Here is a 19,364-nt window from a genome sequence, read left to right on the forward strand (position 1 = left end):
CTTTCCTACTTCAGTAAAGAATATCTTCCTCAATATTTTGTGATCTGTGTTCTGTAATTTTACTTTTTACCGGCAAGCACTCTTCACACAATACAAGAAAAAAAGCTGTGTCTATTATAAATATCATCTATCACATTTCACAATGACAAGGCTTAGAATAATTTGCACGTATTTAGAAACTTAAAGAGTTATTAAAATATAGAATAGAATAATAAGTTGTTCTCATTTTCTTCACACAGAAGTAATAAGAGTTTCTGGAGGGCATAACCAGAAAGAAGAATTTGATTAAAAAATAAATTCCATTCAAAAAAAACCTACAAGAATTGCTATTGCAGTGAGGTTGAGCAGATATTTTTAAGAATGTAATTAGACAAAATTTTGATTTTGGCATTTACAGTTTATACATTGTATGTTGCTGAAAATGCTTTTATGACATGTTGGCTCTAAAAATATGATCTGAACAATTGTATCATTTTTTCAATTTTGAGGGAAATGCTTCTTTACACTTATCAGAAAATTGTTTTTTGAAGCAGAAACCACGAGATGCTACAAAAATCTACTAAATTGGGAAAGTAAATGCTTCGCGAAGAGAGCATTACACTAAAATTATGAATTTGTAATTTTTCTCTTGCTCTTATCAGTAGCATAACAAAGTATAACTGGTAGAAAATAATCTTATTTCCTCAAGAAATAAGAAATGAGAACTATAAGTTCAAAAATATAATTCTTGAAATAACCTGGTGGAACATAACATAATTCATTTTTCATGTTGTAAAGCAATCTAACACTTTTGTTAATGTTCCCAGCACTTTTTTTACTTTTGCCATCAGCATAAATAGCAAAAGTGTATTGGATGCCAATGATATTGTCATTTCTCACATTGTAGACCATGCCAAATTTCAACATGTAAAAGTTTTTAGAAAAATAGCATCATCGATAAAAGTTTTCACTGTGAAAAGTTAAGAGAGTTGGGAGTAGTTTTCCTCTTTTTTGGTGTTTTCTATAATGTTTTTGTACATAAGGGAAAATACAGATATTTAAATATATGTTTATTGTTTATATTTGATCATAAAAATGACAAAAGGAGAATGCCATAAATACATCTCATGGAAAACTTGCTTTTATGAGTTTGTATGAACTTCATAGGGAGATCAATATTTGATTTCCTAAAGAATGAGTCTAGGAAAATAATCATATATATTTCTATCTATCTATCTATCTATCTATCTATCTATCTATCTATCTATCTATCTATCTATCTATGTAATTTATCATCTATCTTCCCATCTATTTCTTCCTTCATCAGTTTCTCTATTTGATAATGAAATCTGTCTCTTCACAAAAGTTTGGGAATATAGAGGGGCTTCGTACTTCTGACTGTGGAACTATCAGTGCTAACGATTAGTCATTGCAGTAAAGTGAGCATGAGTTTCTCAAAATTAGATTTCAGTATTCTTTTTCCAAATTTGGAAAAGTGCATAATCCATTTTTGTAATTTTAGTTGCTGTTAAGTCATGATGGCAGCAGAAGCTATAGCAGTAAAGGTAATGGTTAATCTTAGAGCAGTGGAGGAACTTCCCATTCTCTGTCCACATAGATAGCGAAAGGAAGACACTCCAAACTATGTATGTGACTCTCAGTTATATTTATATTTTTCTATTGGATTTTTAACATTCAGTATTTTAAAACTTAGGTTAAAACCAAAGCTTTGCCAAAATATAATAGTGAAAAATATGAAATAATCAATATATATTTAACTATATATATCTCTCAATTTATTTATATTTCTATATCTCACTATATCATGGTCTTTCATTTGTGTTTATTTCCCCAGTTATAAGCAACGTTCCAGAACTTCTATTTATAAAATAAAATGTCACAAGTCACTTTTCAAAGCATCAATAACATATGTTTTAGACAAATTAAGAGGAATACACAATTCTGCATTCTAATATTCAACATGAATGTTACGTTACATAATCCTATAAAAGAATCAGGAACAAATTGGAATAAATTTCATGCATAAAAGTGTTCAATAAATAGTAATCATATTATCAAAAATGAGTCAATGATGTATATGTTGCACCATAAACAATGACATGTATTTTTAGGCAAAGCATTAAACATAGTGCTAATTCTTATAGTTTTCCTGTTTTGTTTTGTTGTTATTAAACAAAGAGAGTATATCCATTTCTTAGATTATTATGTCTTTTCAATTGGACAAAAGATTAATATTATACTAGATGTGCCTGATATACTTATAAAAAGTTTTGATATGTAATATTTTATTATTTGAAAAATATTCAGAACAATATATACCTTCTCATGTATACAGAGCATATTTCTACCTCTGGGCCTTTCTACTGCCTGTTAGTTAGGCATGAACAATACTTATCCAGATTTTTAGAGCTCATTCCTAAACTATAATCAAGCCTTTTGAAATATTGCCCTCTTCTCCCAAACTGAAAGATATAGAAACATGAGTCTTTTTAGGTTCAACTTTCCCTGATATTCCTATTTGAAATCATAGCTTCCATCACTTTGTCTCTTTATCATGGTTTGTTTTTATTGTGTATATAAAATCCTAATGATACAATACATATTTATTTATTCATGGTTTATTTCCACAGTATCATGGTTTATTTCCACAGTATCACTCAGGGATCTTCATAGCAGTCAATGAAAGTGATTCTGCTAATGAAGCAAAAATGGTCATTTAAAAAAAAAGAAAAATAAAATCAGTTCACAGCGTTGTTTGTAGAGTTGGGGAACTAGCCTCAGAACTCCACAACATGATGGAGAAAAAAATTGACCGTCAGGGAAACATCATGATTGCCACTGCCTCACTGAACCCTGGAGGCAACTGCTGCTTCTAATGATACTGCCAGCTTCATTGATGCCTTTTCTGTGCCCAAAACTCAGTCCACAGCTGCTCCTGAAATTTAGATGCCTGCTGAATTAGCCAAAAATTAATTCCCATCTCCTTAGAGTTTCCTTCCTCAATTTGCACTTCCAAATCAAAGTCTCACATTAATACGTTTGAATGGTAGGGGTTTGGCTCAATAAAGTTTGAATGCATTTTACAGATTGTGATTTTCTTGTATATTGTCCCTGTGTGCTTAAGCTGTCATAACAAAATGCCACAGACTGGGTAGCTTAAATAATATAAATTTATTTCCTCACACTTCCGGAATGAGGAAGTCCCAGATCAAGGTGCTGGCACTATTGATTTTTGATGATAGTTCACTTCTTATCTTGCAGAGGGCTGGCTTCTTTTTGTGTCTTCACAAGGTACAAGGATGGGAGACTGAAATGGAAAAGGGGGGTTAGAGAGAACAATCTCTTTGGTGTCTCTTCCTATAAGGGCATCAATTCTATCATGAGGGCCTCAATGCCATGACCTCATTGAGCCTACTTACTTCCCAAAGGCCTTCTTTAAATTACTTGGGAAAGAAGTTAGTCTGATGATTTTATATTTTTAATATATTTTACTGAATAATTGTAATCTTTACAGATGATCTCATTGTAGAGAATTATTATTGTATTAATTATACTTTCAAAACAATAATACAAGAGTGGTTTCAAGTGTACATAAATTAATTTAAGTCAGTCACGATCATTTGAAGTTTTGAGAAAGCATGTCACGATTTGTTCAAGGTGGACAGTTGAGATGTCAGACATATGAAAAAATTGCATACAGCTCCCCTTTTCCTCAAAAAGAAGACTCTCTCCTATATTTTGTGAGTAATTGATTCATAACTCCAAATCACCTTTCTATGTAGATTCAGAATTTTACATATGTATATACTAAAAATATCTCAATAAATAAACAAAACATTTCTTGTAATAACATATTACATTAAAGCTTTACTAAAAAAAATTGTTGGTAATACGAAATCCGCCTGAAAAGATTGAATCAATCTATGATTTAAGAAGTGTGCACTTTTTGATACAGTGGGTAGGTAGGACAGATGTTGGAAGATAACAAAACAGATGCTAAATGATTCTCTTTTTACAAGACATTTATAAAAGAGAAACAAAATTAAATGTCAAAATGATAGAACTACTCTCAGTTCAGAGATATAAACCTCCCCAAACTCATTAAACTGGAAACAACAGCCAAAACAGGTGTGTAAGTGAGAGCTTAAAACTTATATGGTACATGGGAAAATATGTTCTTACTAGAATAAGATATATATGCCAATTTTTCTGTTCATATTTAAAATACTTTACAGTGATATTTAGAGAGAGGCTACTTTATTTTCACTATCTGTGGGTGAATTTAAATGAATACAATTTCAACATCACAAATGTATAAGTAAAGAAAAAATGTGCCTATGCAAAAAATGAAATAGAAAAATCCCTGTCAAAAACAAAGAGAAAGTGCATTATCATTTGAAAAATAACACTACTTTCTTTGAATTATCAAAAATAGATATATTTAATTACGATATCTAGAAACAAGCTTAGAGGAAATTGTAGACACAGGCACAGATGTGATTTTGTGCAGCCAATATTAAAATAGTACATAATTACCACCACAAATAGAAAAAATGTCTGTGTCTAGTTCTGTAGGTATTTCTTTCTGTTTTTGGGGATGCTTAGATTTTAAAACTGAAATGAGCAGCATATTCACTTTTTCCCATGTGTTTATAATGAGGCACAAAGAGGGAAAAGTGAATTCTCCTTTAGGCCAATGAATGCAGAAAGCTGTCTGATAACCAGTTGACTCACAGTCAGTGATCTATCGTAGCTTCCGAACTGAGGTGACTTTAAATCAGGTATTAGACAATAAAATAACAGGTGAGTATATTTCAAGATGCTCAAAATATGGTATTTAATTGCAATCTAAATTGATTAACATATATTGTTATAATTGTTGCATAAGTCAATCGTTTCTGTCCATGAAAGTTAACTATATGGAAAGACGTAAAAATTTATTTCATTACTCCTATGTATATATTTATCTTCATTTAAATTTAACTGTATATATATTTTATAATTTTTAAGTTCAGGGGTACATGTGCAGGTTTGTTATGTAGGTAAATTTGTGTCATGGGGGTTTGTTATACAGATTATTTCATCCTGCAGGTATTAAGCCTAGTACCCATTAGTAATTTTTCCTAATTTTCTCACTCCTTTCATTCTATAAGAAAGATTTTCCAAAAGATATAGTTTTTATTCGTCATTTTAAATTTAAATATTTTTATAAATGGCAAAATGAATTATCCTAAGTACTAGAGATAAAAAGTGTATACCTACATTTCCAAAGGAATCATTAAACTTTGGATTGAATTTTGCATTAATGTTAATCTGATTTTGCTCAACCAAGGTGTTAATAAAATGTATATGTCACTGATTGTTTTTTATTATAAATTTATATTGAATACTGAGAGTAATAGAATTTTTATTTTAATAACTCTGCTAGGCAATAAGTTGATTTACATCCTCAACATGCAGTGACATAAACTAACTACAATGCAGTTCTCTTGCATTTCAGTTGGCATTCTTGGTTAGCAGATTGAAGATAAGCAACATTATTCTAAGGTGTTAATTGAATTAATTTATTTAGTGTATAGTTGTTAAAGTTGACAATGTCTAGAACATTGCCCAGGGACTAGAGATAGATACACTGGAGAACAAAATAAATACAATTCCTAGACTCCTGGAATTCAGAGCATAGTGTGAGTGAAAAATATTAAGCCAATATTCACAAGAAGCATAATGCAAATGCTTATTGAACTGTGTTCTAGATTGTTTCCTTCCTAGAAAATTGTTATTTTATTTTCCTCATAATGATTTATTTTACATGCAGTGTAACTGGGGAAATATTCTGAAAAAATTTAAGACTCTGTTTACATGTGTAACAGAGAAACAATAGACTTGGGCAAACATAAAACCGAATATTGATAGTGGCACCTAAACAATGAGTACAAAGGGTGAAATAGGAGAAATTGGCTGTTATAGGTTAAGAAAGCCACAAGGTTAATGTTAGATTTTAAAACTGAAATGAGCAGTATATTCACTTGTTCCCATATGTTTATAATGAAGCACAAAGAGAGAAAAGTGAATTCTTCTTTTGACCAAGAAACGCAGAAGACTATCTGATAACCGTTTGACTCGCACCCGTAACCATTTGACCTGAGGCAGGTGCGGGAACATCAGGTTGAAAAGTCCTAACAATCAGCCGGGTGCAGTGGCTCACACCTGTAATCCTAGCAATTTGGGAGGACAAGGCATGTGGATCACCTGAGGTCAGGAGTTGGAGACGAGCCTGGCCAACATGGCGAAACCCTGTGTCTACTAAAAAATACAAAAATTAGCAGGTTATGGTGACAGACGCCTGTAATCCCAGTTACTCAGGAGGCTGAGGCAGGAGAATCACTGGAACCCTGGAGGTGGAGGTTGCAGTGAGCCAAGATCACACCACTGCACTCCAGCCTGGGCAACAGGAGTGAAACTCTGTCTCAAAAAAAAAGAAAGAGTTTAGCCTTGAAATAATGGGAAAATCATTGAAAGGAAAAAAAAAAAGGAACAATATCCTTTTTAAATAGTTGAAATTCCATATTTGTTTATGATTTTTTATTGTTTCATTATACACAGAGTTTGATTCAGTTGGTGTTAATTTGACTATTGTGAAAACACTTTTCCATAGAACAGAGCAAAGTATATTATTATAAAGTTATTACTAAGTCAGTTAAACAAACATAAGAAAGTAAGTTCATGTTTCTTTCAGAAACTTTGCCCAGCTGCGGTAATTAGGCTAGTCTGATAAAAATGACTTTGGTTTGAAGTTGCTTTGTAGAAAGTTCAATTCCTTAACTCATTCTTCCACTGACTCACTATGTCACAGAAAAATCTAGTGACCTAGAGTATTGCAATTTGTTTATCAAAATGCTAGTAAAAATATTTTTAAAGAAAGCCCATTGAATTTCAATTCTATATACCGTCCTTGAATAGAAACATTTGCTCAGCATCAATTCTCTTCTCAAGTATCTTGGGTCCAGAGATTAGTACTAAAAACCTTGAGACTTAGAGAAGTTAACTGGTTTCAATTACTCTGTGGGACAGGCAATAGAATAGAGGTATGCTGATTTGCCAGTGTGCACGATGTATTGGTATATAAGTGACTTTCACATTTATTTAAGGTGATTCTTTAAAACCCTATAAACACAAACAGATCAAGTTACTTGCTCAAGTTACAGAGCCATTAATATATAGGGCCTGATATATTTTCTATGATACTTTCAGGCTTTTGCATTACATTTCACTGTCTCTATAACCCATTTGATCCAAAGCACATTTACTTTTAAGGCTACAAAATACCTTATAAGTGAGGTGGTATCAAGTTAATGGTTTTCTAACTTGAGAAATAGGGGTGGGATTAATTTTCATTCAAAAACTATAACTCTTTTTTTTTTTTTTTTTTTTTTTTGAGAGGGAGTCTGGCTCTGTCACCCAGGCTGGAGTGCAGTGGCCGGATCTCAGCTCACTGCAAGCTCCGCCTCCCGGGTTTACGCCATTCTCCTGCCTCAGCCTCCCAAGTAGCTGGGACTACAGGCGCCGCCACCTCGCCCAGCTAGCTTTTTGTATTTTTTAGTAGAGACGGGGTTTCACCGTGTTAGCCAGGATGGTCTCGGACTCCTGACCTCGTGATCCGCCCATCGCGGCCTCCCAAAGTGCTGGGATTACAGGCTTGAGCCACTGCGCCTGGCCTCAAAAACTATAACTCTTAAAAGTATCACATTCATTTCCCTGACTTAATGACAACCAAAGAAGCAGCTGCATTCCATACAATACAAATTGAATGTATTTTTGGTGGTAAAACTTATAGATGATACCATAATTGCTCCTTACAGATGATTAAAAAACTACCCAAATTAACTCTTGTAATTGCCCCAACATAAGCATAATGCTCTACATAGAAAATAAGTTCAAGATACAATACTTGAGCCTCAATATCCATAACAACCTTGTGAAGAAAATACCATTAAATAAATAAATAGATAGCATTTAAAAGAAGGAGTATTAGGAGGAAATTAAGTTTCCAATGTGACTGCATAGAGTAAAAATGCTATCCGACTACGCACAGGATTGTAGTGTAACTTTAAAACGTAAATTAGAGCACAACAGTACCCACATATATGATGAATATCACATATTTTTTATTAGTCTAAACAGTTATGAAGGATATGAAACATTCTGAAAAGGGCAATATTTTTTGTGTCAATAAGGACTAGGATACCATAAAAGACAGACTCTTCTAGGCCGGGCACAGTGGCTTACCTGTGTAATCCCAGCACTTTGGGAGATCGAGGTGGGTAGATCACGAGGTCAGGAGATCGAGACTATCATGCTTAACATGGTGAAACCCCGTCTCTACTAAAAAATACAAAAAATTAGCCAGGTGTAGTGGCGGGCACCTGTAGTCCCAGCTTTTTGGGAGGCTGAGGCAGGAGAATAGTGTGAACCCAGGACCAGAACTTGCACCACAGCACTCCAGCCTGGGCGACAGAGCAAGACTCCATCTCAAAACAGAAAACAAACAAACAAAAAAGACAGACTCTTCTACATCATTCAGTCTATCTTTTTTTCTCAGAAACCACTTTTATTCCCATGAAAAAGCAGGTACAGCCTAGATTGCAACACACAAGTCCTTTTAAATATCTGGAAAGCCTTCCCAAGGAATACAGGTGCAAACAAGCTCAGATAGTGAAGACTACAATAAATACATAATTCTTCAATGGCCAGACGCAGATGAACATTTACAGGTATCAAGACACTCCAGGTAAACATGACCTTACCAAATGAACTAAGTAAGGTATCAGGTACCAGTCCTGGAGAAAAAGAGACATGTGACTATTCAGAAAGAGAATTCAAAATAGCTGTTTCAAGGAAACACAAAGAAATACAAGATAACATAGAGAAGTAATTTAGAACTCTATCATGTGTATTTAACAAGAATTTGAAATAACTAAAATGAATTAAGTAGAAAAATGCAATGGACATACTGAAGAATGGCATTATAGTATTTTAATACCAGAATTTATCAAGCAGAATAAAGAATTAGTGAACTTGAAGATATGTTATTTGAAAATATACAGTCAGAGGAGACAAAAGAAACAAGAATAAAAAATGATAATGCATGCCTACAGGATCTAGAAAATAACCTCAAAATGCAAATCTAAGTTATTGACCTTAAAGAGAAGTTAGAGAAAAAGATAGGGGTAGAAAATTTACTCAAAAGAATAGTAGTAGGGAACTTACCAAACCTAGGGGAAGATAACAATTTCTAAGTACAAGAAGGCTGTAGAAACCAGGCAAATTTAACCCAAAGAAGAGTGTCTCAAGGCATTTAATAATTAGACTCTGAAAGATCTAGGATAAACAAAGGATCTTAGAAGCAGTAAGAGAAAAGAACCAAATAGCATACAATCGAGCTCGAAGACATCTGACAATAGATTTTTCAGTGAAAGTCCTACAGGCCAGGAAAGAGTAGCATAACATATGTAAAGATTTAACGTGCTGAAATAAAAAATACTCTAGAATAGTATATCTGATAAAAATATCCTTTCATAATGAAGAAGAAATAACAACTTTCCCAGACAAACAAACAATTTTCCCATGGAGGGATTTCATCAACACCAAATAGATCTCATAAATATTTAGGTAACATTTTATCCCATGGCTGTAGAACACACACTTTTTTTTCCTCAACACATGGATCATTCTCAAATGTACACCTCATGTTAGGTCACAAAGAAGTCTTAAAACATTCAAACAAATGGAAATAATACCAAGTGTCTTCTCTAACCACAATGGAATAAAACTAAAAATAAATAATACTAATAATTTTGGAAAGTATAAAACCACATGTAAATTAAACAATATGTTCCTGAATGACCAGTAGGTCAATGAAGAAATTAAGAAGAAAATTAAAAAAAAATTGAAACAAATGATAATGGAAACACAACATACTAAAACTGATAGGATACAGCAAAAGCAATAGTCAGAGGGATTTGTATAACTACAAATAAACAAACATTCAAACAAACAACCTCATGATTGTTTATTTGAAGTTCTTCCTCTTTTTTGATCTTAAACCTAGAAAAGGAAAAGTGAACCAAACCCAAACTTAACAGAAGAAAAAAAAATAAAGATCAGAGCAGAAATCAATGAAATTAAAATGAAGAAAACAATACAAAAAAACTGAAACGAAAAGTTGTTTTTTAAAAAAGTTTAAGAAAATTGACGAATCTTTAGCCAGAATAACTAATTTTTTTAAGTTAACCAAATTGACAAACCTTTAGCCAGAATAACTAATAAAAAAGAGAAAAGTTCCAAATAAATAAAATCAGAGATTAAAAAGTAAACGTTACAACTGATACTGCAGAAATTACAAGGATCATTAGTGGCTACTATGAACAATGTATGTCAAAAATTAGAAAGTCTAGAAGAAATAAACAGAATTTTAGACATATAATATTCACCAAGATTGAATGAGAGAGAAATCCAAAACCTGAACTAACAACTGATAATGAGATTAAAGCTGTGATAAAAAGTAAAGAAAAGCTCGGAACCCAAGGATTTCACTGCTGAACTCTACCAAGCATTTTAAAAAGATAAATAAAATTACTCAAAGCCATGTAATTACATGGAAGTTAAGCAACATGCTCGTTAATGATTTTGGATAAATACCAAAATTAAGGTAGAAATCAAGAAGTTTTTTGAAACTAATGAGAATAAAGATGCAACATACTAGAGTTTCTGAGATACAGCTAAGTCACTGTTAAGAGGGAAATTTATAGCACTAAATGCCCACATCAAAAAGTTAGAAAAATCTCAAATAATCAACATAACATTAAAACTGAAAAAATCAGAGAAGCAAGAACAAATCAACCCCAAATCTACCAGAAGACAAGAAATAACCAAAATCAGAGCTGAACTGAAGGAAATCAAGACAGAAAAAAAAAAAAAATCAAAAGATCAACAAATCCGAGAGTTGTGTTTTTTTTGGGAAAAAAAAAAAAAGATAGATAAGCCAATAGCTAGATTAATAAAGAAGAAAAGAGGAAAGATCCAAATAAAGACAGTTATATACCTTAAACAGTTTGTTACCACTGACCCCACAAAAATAAAAATAGCCATCAGAAACTACTATAAACACACCTATGCACACAAACTAGAAAGCTTAAAAGAGATGGATAAATTCCTAGACAAATACAACCTCCCAAGACCAAACCAAGAAGCAATTGATTCCCTGAACAGTCCAGAAAGGCTCCAAAATTGAATCAGTAATAAATAGCCTACCAACAAAAAAAAAAGCCCAGGACAAGATGGTTTCACAGCCAAGTTGTACTAGATGTACAAAGAAGAGCTGGTAGCATTACTACTGAAGCTATTCCTTCAACTCATTCTATGCGGCCAGCATCATCCAAATCCCAAAATCTGGCAGACACATACACACACACACACAGACACACACACACTCACACACACACAAACACACACACCAAAACAACAACAACAACAACAAAAAACCTTTAGGCCAATATACTTGATGAACACTGATGCAAAAATTCTCAGCAAATACTTGCAAACTGAATGCAGCAGAACATCAAAAAGCTAATCCATCATGATCAAGTAGGCTTCATCCCCAAGATGCAAAGTTGGCTCAACATGCCCAATTCAGTAACTGTGATTCATCACACAAACCGAACTGAAGACAAAAATCACATGATTATTTTAATAGATGAAGAAAAACATTTGGTAAAATTCAGCATCCCTTCACGTTAAAAACTCTCAATATTGAGGTATTGAGGGAACATACCTGAAAATATTAAGAGCCCTCTATGACAAACCTAAAGCCAACATCATACTGACTGGACAAAAGCTGGAAGTATTTCCCTTGGTAACTGGCAAAAGACAAGGATGTACTTTCTAAACACTCCTATTCAACACAGATTGGAAGTCCTGGCCAGAGCAATCAGGCAAGAGAAAGAAAGAAAGGGCAGCAAATAAGAAGAGAGGTAGGCAAACTATCCTTGTTTGCTGTTGACATGATTCTATATCTAGAAAACCCCATAGTCAGGGCCCAAAAACTTTCTTCAGCTGACAAAGAATTTCAGCAAAGTTTTAGGATATGAGATCAATGTACAAAAATATCTAGCATTCTTATACATCAACAACAGTCAAGCTGACAGCCAGAACAGGAAGGCAATCTCATTCACAATTAACACAAAATGAATAAAATACCTGGGAATCCAGCTAACCAGAGAGGTGAAAAATCTCTAAAAGACAATTACAAAACACTGCTTAAAGAAATCAGAGAACACACAAATAAATGGAAAAAAAATTCCATTCTCATGAAGAGGAAGAACCAATATCATTAAAATGACCATACTGCCCAAAGAAATTTCCAGATTCAGTGCTATTTCTTTCAAACTACCAATTGCAAATCGGTTTAAAAATTCACGTGGAAACAAAACCAGCCCAAATAGCCAAGGCAATTCTCAGCAAAAATACCAAAGCTGGAGGCATCACATTACCTGACTTCAAATATGGCTATAGTAACCAAAATAGCATGGTACTGGTACAAAAACAGGAACATAGATGAATGAAATGGAATAGAGAGCCCAGAAATAAGGCCACACACCTATAGCCATCTGATCTTCAACAAAACTGACAAAACAAGAAATGGAGAAAAGACTTACTCTTTAATAAATGGTGCAGAAGATCGAAGTTGGACACCTTCCTTACACCATATGCAAAAATCAACTCAAGCTGGATTAAACATTTAAATGTAAAACCAAAAACTTTACAAAAAATAAATAAATAAATAAAGACCTGGAAGATAATGTAGGCAATACATCCTGAACACAGGAATGGGCAAAGATTTTATGACAAACACATAAAAAGCAATCAAACAAAAGCAAAAATGGACAAATGGGATCTAATTAAAGAGCTTCTGCACAGGAAAAAAAAAAAAAGTCAACAGACTAAACAGATAACCTACAGAATGGGTGAAAATACTTGCAAACTATACATCTGATAAAGGTCTATATCCAGTATCTGTCCTGAACTTAAACACATTTACAGGGGAAAAAGAAACAATCCCATTACAAAGTGTGCAAATGACTTGAACAGACACTTTTCTCCCCCCAAAAAATTGACCAACAAGCATATTAAAAGCTCAATATTGCTAATCATTAGAGAAATGCAAATCAAAACCACAATGATACTATCTTACACCAGGCAGGATGGCTATTATTTAAAAGTCAAAAAATAACAGATGGTGGCAATATTGCAGAGAAAAGGGAACTCTTATATACTGTTGGTGGGAGTATAAATTAGTTCAGCCATTATGGAAAGCAGTATGGTGATTTCTCAAAGAGTTAAAAACAGAACTACCATTTGACCCAGCAATTCCATTACTGGGTATAAATTCAGAGGAATATGAATTATTGTACTATAAAGTCACATGCACACAAATATTCATTGAGGCACTATTCACAATAGCAAAGACTTGGAATCAACCCAAATGTCAATCAATGATAGACTGGATAAAGAAAATGGGGTATATATACACCACGGAATACTACGTAGCCTTAAAAATGAATGACTTCTGCAGGAACATAGTTGGAGCTTGTGGCTTTTATCCTTGGCAAACTAATTCAGGAATAGAAAACCAAATACCACATGTTCTCACTTATAAGTGGCAGCTAAATGATGAGAACTTTATAGGAGAAAATCTAATAATCTGCTTAAAAATAGGCAAAAGATCTGAATAGACATTTCACATAAGCCATACAAATGTCAACCAGTCATATGAAAAGGTGCTCAACACCATCGACCATGATGTGATCCAGTAAAAAGATGGCTTTCATCCAAAGACAGACAATAACAAATCTAGTGGGAATATGGTGAAAAGGAAACCCTTTAACACTGTTGGTGTGAATAGAAACTAGCACAAACACTCTAGAGAACAGTGTGAAAATTCCTCAACAACAAAAAATAGAATACCTGTGTGACCCAGCAGTACCACTGCTAGCTATATCCCCAAACCAAAAGAAATCAGTGTATTGAGGACATATTCGCATTCTCATATTTATTACAGCACTATTTACTTCGTCAGGTTTTGGAGGCAACCTACGTGTTCACCTACTGATAAGTGGATAAAGAAAATGTGCTACACATACACAATGGAGTGCTATTTAGTCATAAAAAAAGGATGAGACCTGTCATTTGCAACAACATGGGTGAAATGAGATCTTTAGGTTAAGTGAAATAAGCCAGGCACGGAAATACAGAATTGCATGTTCTCACATATTTGTGGATTTAAAGATCATAATAATTACACTTATGGACAGAGAGTAGAAGGATGGTTACAATAGGCTGGGAAGAGTAGTCAGGGGGCGTGTAGAGGAGGTGCAGATGCTTAGTAGGTACAAGAAATAGAATGAATCAATAAGACCTACTATTTGGTAGCACAACAGGGTTATTATATAACTTAATCATACATTTAAAAATAACAATATAATTTGATTGTTTGTAACACAAAGGATAAATGCTTGAGGGGAGAGATATCTCATTCTTCATGATGTGATTATGACACATTGCATGCCTGTATCAAAACATCTCATATGACCCATATATACACACACCTACTATGTACCCACAAACATTAAAATAAAAAAATCTGATAAAGAGTTAATATCCAAAATGTATAAAGTACTTATACCACCCAATAGCAGAAAAACAAATTACCAAAGTAGAAGATAGACAAAAGACCTGAGTAGACTTTTATCCAAAGAAGACATAAAAATGGCAAACAGGCTTGTGAAAAGTTGCCTAACATCATCAATCATCACAGAAAGGCAAATTAAAAGCACTGTGAGATACCACCTCACATCCATTTGGATGACTATTATCAAAAAGTCTGAAGATAAGAAATGATTATAAATGTGCGAACAAAAGGGAACTCTTTTACACAGTTGTTAGAAATGTAGATAGGTACAGCTGTTATGAAAATTAGTGTACAGGTTTATAAAAAAAAATTAAAAATAGGCCGGGCATGGTGGCTCATGCCTGTAAACCCAGCACTTTGGGAGGCCGAGGCGAACAGATCATGAGGTCAGAAGATCCAGATCATCCTGGACAACATGGGGAAACTCCGTCTCTACAAAAATACAAAAAATTAGCTGGGCGTGGTGGCGGGCGCCTGTAGTCCCAGTTACTCGGGAGACTGAGGCAGGGGACTAGCTTAAACCCGGGAAGCAGAGCTTGCAGTGAGCGGAGATCGCGCCACTGCACTCCAGCCTGGGCAACAGAGTGAGACTCTATCTCAAAAAAAAAAAAAAAAATTAAAAATAAAGCAAGCATATGACCATAATACATGTATGTTACATACACATAAATGCATACATATATATTACATAAACATATGTGTATGTATAATATATAGTACATGGGTGTACACATAATATATAATGTATATATAGCATATGTGTATATAAAATATACAGTGCATGTGTGGTATATGTATACATTATTGATACGATTTGGCTCTGTGTCTCCTCCACCCAATTCTCACCTCAAATCCTATTTCCCGTAATCTCCAAGTATCAAGGGCGTGGTCAGGTGGCGGTAATTCGATCATGGCAGCGGTTTCCTCTGTACTGTTCCTGTGATGGTGAGTCTCGGGATCTGATGGTTTTCTAAGCATCTGGCGTTTTCCCTGCTTGCACTCACTCCGTTCTGCCGCCCTGTAAAGAAGGTGCCTGCCTCTCCTTTGCCTTCAGTCATGATTGTAAGTTTTCTCAGGCCTCCCTAGCCCGGCGGAACTGTAAGTCAATTAAACCTCTTCCTTTCATAAACTACCCAGTCTCAGTATTTATTCGTAGCAATGTGAAAACGGACTAATAAAGCGCATGCATAGTATACATTATATACACTGTATATTATATATACACATACACTATACACAAACACTACACATGCACTATGTAATATATATGCACATATGTAGTATATATAGTATATATATACACAGTATGTATGTACTATTCAGGCACTATATTTATAAATATATAATATGCATAAAAAATATATCATATATTTGTATGAAAAGCAAATGGATTTATTCTTAATGTAGTTAAAATAATGTTTCAAATTTGTTGTACATTTTTATAGTATATATAGGCATATTTAGTATACATGTGTATTGTGTACGCATATGCACTATATAGCATATATTATATATACAGAATGCATAGACTATAAATTATATATAATATGTAATATATATATTTGAATAATATATATTATAAATGCCATTCTTAAGCCATCTTTTTATATTTTTAAAATATAAAAATTATTAAAATTTTAGATTGAGTCAAAGTGAAAGTATATTGATCTAAAAATATGAAGTGGCATAACTGAAAACAATTGGAATAGAGTATACCTTAAAAGTAATTCTCATAGAAAATTTTTAAGGTTCAATCACTGACCTTTAATTTTTCTCTCCTAGTTCATTCTGCCGTATTAAAGTTATGATACTTGATGTACAATTATTTGTTTCAGAAGCACGTATATACATTTTATATATACATATATAAATGTATATATAAAATATATACATGCTATATAAATAGAGTTATATGAATGTGCTGTTACTTATAAAATGTCACAGGGAAGTTAGTTTTGTGCTACATAGTAAAACAGCCCCTTTCTCAATACAAATTAACAAACCAATGAAACCTAGAGAATTATATTATTTGATGATAAATGCCTATGACATAATAAAATTACAATTGCAAAATTCATAGTTACTGAAATTCATTAAGTGATGTATAAAAATCAACTTGCTTTGTTTTATTTTATTAAATAAAAATAAAAATGTATTGTATTAGTAATTACAAATCTGAAAAGCAAGCTTTAGCCCTAGGCTCTTAAAGATGATACAAATTTCTTTAGGAAGTAAAAATGATTTGCCCATAGTCTCATAATTATTTAATAACAACAGTAGGAATTAATGCATTTTCATCATAACACAAAGTTACCTATTTTAAAAAATTATTTTTAGCCTTTGCTATAGATTGCCAAAAAAAATTACTTGTGAATAAATCTTAAACTTTTAAAAGATTTATTTGCATTTGTGTGAATTCAAAGTTTTAAAATATCAAATTGTGAGCTCCACAAGCATAGGGATTCACTGGACAATTATGACAATACCTTCAATAAGCCGTGTTGAATTCCTGACCTAGAAAACACTGAATTACAGACTATAGAGATAATAACAATAACAACACTTGTATGTTACTTGGTGTATTCCAGGCACTGTTCTAAGGGCTTTGCAACTATCACTTTATCTATTCCTCATAATAATGCAGTAAAATGGATAGAATCACTATTCTGATGTGTGTGTGTGTGTGTGTGTAAACAGAAGCACAGAGTAGTTAAGTGACTTGATTGATTCCTCAGGTGGGGATTCAAGCACTTAAAGCTGTAGACTATGGCATCCAAACAAACACTGACGAATATGACTTCCAATATGCAAGAAAAGAGGCATAGATCAAGATACTGCAGGACGTACAAGCAATCTAGTAATGGCATAAAACCTGCTATCCGAATTGTCTAAAATGATGTATTCCCCCAAAATAAAGACTTCAGAGTATGAGTAGATTTTAATTTTTCCATAGACAGAGATACTAATTCATAAGATATAGCATCTCTCAAATGCTGAAGGTTTGATTCCCATATATCATAATTATTTTCTCTGACTAAATAACAAAATTAAAAATCTGGGGAATCAAAAAATGTTGACTGAAATTCTCATTTTTTAAGGATTTTATTGATAGTGTGATATTTGTTACCCACAAAATGAGCAGGCTGTGAAAATTGGCAGTAAATTTAAACATACCCTGCTGACAACATCTTACAGATACTTAGAATGACAAACCCACCGAAAACAATACAAACATTTTTTGGTAACTTTTTTTGGCTTTATTAAATACTTTTGATCAAATTACTTAAGCTGTTTTAGATAAATGACTCTTTAAATAAATGTCTAGTGTATTAAATATTCTGGTTCTAGTTAACCAATTTTTGCCTAGTGTTCCATTATTGGAATGCTAAGCATGTGGAAGTTATTTATACCCTACTGCTCAAGGTCATCGCCAAGGTCTGATTGCAAAAATTTAAAAAATTGCATCCTCAGGCATAAATGGGTTAAAAGTTGATAAAATCACATAAAAGAAAACATATAAAGGCTCAGGAAGAAAAAACAAATATAACCTTCCAGTAAATAATTTCCTACCTTACTCATGAAACATCCAAATAGTTACCATGAATACAGATTCAACTCAATTCAAACCAATTTGATTTGATGTGATGCATGTTTATCCTGCTGACATATATTGTATGCTGCTCTATAATCAGCTTGTCTGATTTACATGAAGATAGTACTTATAGAATAAAACACTGACAGTTTAATTGTAGGAAACTAGAACAACATGATTTAAGAGCTCAAAATTATAACTTGATTAAAAAAAAGCAACCTCAATATTTGAGAAAATCTTGTTTCTATGCATTGACTTTTATTTCCTACCACTAACTCCAGTTATAGTTGCCTTTCATTCACTCATTCATTCACTTATTTACAACTCATCTGAGTGCCAATTATGTTTCAAAAATTGCACATGATGCTGTTGACATAGTGTGATAAAGGAGACTTTGTCCAGGACTCCACAATATTTCCTGTCCACCAGTCATTCAATATTATGTAGTGGTGATTTGGAAATGATTAATTTGAAGAAGTTTTAAATTTTCTTTAAATGAAATGTACTTATGTATGTATTAATATATACTATGTGATGTGATATGTAACAATGGCCAGCTAACACCTGTACTTACAGGAAGAAATTGACATTACTTTCAAACAGTAAGTAAGGTAGGAATTTTGAATGATGAGATAAAATTCCCAGAGCATCGAGCCACAGGGCTGATCATTTCCTTGCTAAACTAGATGCAAAATCATTGATGTTGCTGGAGTAAAAATAAAAACTAAAAACCAAGACTCCGTGTTTTACTTATGCTTCTCCCTTTGCTAAATCCCTAGGCATGAGGAGTAGGTTTCCAAACAGTTTAAAAGCTGTCAGGAGATGAAGATGTTTATGGGATAATAGAAACGCACATGATTTCCCACAAGTGAGTGAGGGTTGCCTAGAGGTGACTCCTTCAGGTTTTGGGCCTCAGAAAATACCCTGAGAAAGCAGGCAGAAGTTGGCAAAGCAGGACTCATGCCACTCAAGCCAATCTGATGGATGGGAAGAAAGTTGAGGCTGAATATTTAAGAAGGGAAGATC

Source organism: Colobus angolensis, unplaced genomic scaffold (assembly GCF_000951035.1).
Source record: "Colobus angolensis palliatus isolate OR3802 unplaced genomic scaffold, Cang.pa_1.0 Scaffold69, whole genome shotgun sequence".
NCBI classification, from domain to species: domain Eukaryota; kingdom Metazoa; phylum Chordata; class Mammalia; order Primates; family Cercopithecidae; genus Colobus; species Colobus angolensis.